The sequence below is a fragment of the Gopherus evgoodei genome, chromosome 21 (genome assembly GCF_007399415.2).
Source record: "Gopherus evgoodei ecotype Sinaloan lineage chromosome 21, rGopEvg1_v1.p, whole genome shotgun sequence".
NCBI classification, from domain to species: Eukaryota; Metazoa; Chordata; order Testudines; family Testudinidae; genus Gopherus; species Gopherus evgoodei.
This window is the reverse complement of record NC_044342.1, coordinates 6,926,729-6,928,851: the sequence shown is the minus strand read 5'-3', so window position 1 is coordinate 6,928,851 and position 2,123 is coordinate 6,926,729. Positions and strand designations below refer to the sequence as shown.

The 2,123-nt window shown below is 49.9% G+C and overlaps 1 pseudogene; it reads right to left on the bottom strand.

The window, feature by feature from the left end:
• Nucleotides 1-875: 875 nt before the first annotated feature.
• On the bottom strand, nt 876-1,871 carry LOC115637834 (annotated as a pseudogene).
• Nucleotides 1,872-2,123: the final 252 nt, after the last annotated feature.

The window sequence follows — 2,123 nt, the reverse complement described above, 5'->3', positions numbered from 1 at the left end:
CTGTTATTACAGGATGGCCTGGGTGGAGCTAGTAGTGCACTGGCTTTGACCGGCCAGGCTGGCTTGCAGCCACTGCGACTGGATACATTGAAGAGATAAGACAAGCCTGAGAGTGTTAAGTGTGGGAATAGAAAGCAGTAGTGTTTCCTGCCAGAGCCTGCTTGTGGATGTATACGCCCCCCTGAGAAAGAGATGATGATAAGAATGAGTATGAGAATTTCTATGGACGAGCAGTCTAACCTGCGGTCCTTGGCCTTGTAGTGCCCAGGAACTCTCCATGCTGGAGCAGCACCTGCTACGAACACTCGTGGACAAGGTTGGAGGCTCTGGGACTGTTCGTAGGAGAAGGGGCCTAAGCATTGATTCTTGCTTGCCTGTTTGGTTGCCGCAAATCACGTATTTAGTAACGCATGAAGGCTGGAAAGCTTATTATGCTTTGGCAATAAAACCAGTTGTACTTATACGCCTGGTGTGGCTTCACTGAGTGTATCCGAGCTCCTTCTTTGGTGCAACAGATGTGCTTAGGCATCAGGAGCTGCTGCTCTCCTGCCTGCCCCTTACACAGCCCACAGGGAAAGTGACCTGGATGTAGGAAGCCCTGACATTGCTCCTTGATCCCCTCCTCACAGCCCCATAGAGCTGCGGGGTGCAGAGGAGCAGCAGTTCCGCAGGGAAGCAAGCAGCAAAGCCAGCTGCTTTGTGCATCCAGGTCAATTTCCTCACATGGATGCAGGAGGGGGATGCAGGGGTTAGGGGCAAGGGAGGCACTGTGCAGGGGTTGGGACATAGGATGGTGCAGGTATTAGGGCGTAGAAGGGGTCAGGGATTGGTAGTGAAAGGGGTTTACGGATTAGGAGTGCAGGAGGGGGAGCAGGCATTAGAGATGAAGGAGGCACAGTGCAGAGGTTAGGGGAGACAAATAACTTTATTTTGTGAGAACTAAGAAGTCCTATTGCTGCCCAAGAGTTTCCTCAGAGCCCCCTTGACTTCTCTGTTCCTCAGACTGTATATGATTGGGTTGAACATTGGAGTAATGACCGTATAGAGCAAGGAAATTGCTCGGTTGGTGTCCACAGAACCACTGAAACCGGGCCTCATGTAGGTGATAAAGCAGCTGCCAAAGAACAAGGTGACTGTGATGAGGTGCGAGGAGCAGGTGGAGAAAGCTTTGTGTCTCCCCTCAGCTGAGCGCATCTTCAGGATGGTGGAGAGGATGCAGATGTAGGAGGTGATGATCAGGACAAAGGGGAATATTATAAACACTACAGTGAGCACGGTGTTGATAACATCATTCAGGGACATGTCTGTACGTGCCAGCTTAAGCACTGGAATAACATCACAAAAAAAGTGCTCAATTTTATTTGACCCATGGAAGGATAACATGAATATAGTGACCGTTTGCTCAAATGCCACCACATTGCCTGCAATCCACACCACAGATGCCAATCTAATGGTGACTTTTCTGCTCATGATGACCGAGTAACGCATGGAGTTGCATATGGCGACATATCGGTCATAGGACATTATAGCCAGCAGGCAGCACTCCGAGCTGCCAAAGAGGAGGAAGAAATACATCTGGGTTGCACAGCCAAGGAAGAGATGGTTTGACGCTCTGACAGGAGGTTGGACAAGGTCTTGGGGATGATGACCGAGGTGTAGCAGATCTCCAGGACTGACAAGTTCCTGAGGAAGAAATACATGGGGCTTTGGAGCATTAGGTCAGTCACTGTGACAGCAACGATGAGGCTATTTCCTATCAGGATGATGAGGTAGATGAGTAAGACCGGGATAAAGAGAAAGAGCTGCAGATGCTGGAGGTCCGAGAAGCCCAGAAAGATACACTCAGTCACTGTACTTAAGTTTCCTTCCATATCTCTGCCCTGATGAGATTACATATGGATTCCAACACCTCAGGGGCTAGGATGGCATAAGTAGATAGAGTCACTGTTACAGGCTCAGTCACATCCCTCTCCCCTTACATCTCTCTGAGTGCCCCCAAATCAAGTGTTTGGCATCTTCACCTTACTTGGCTCTGGGTGGAATCCTGTCACCCTTCCATTCTTAGACAAGAACACGGACACACAGCTCCATGTACCGACCCCTTATCACCCTGCAGGGTTTGG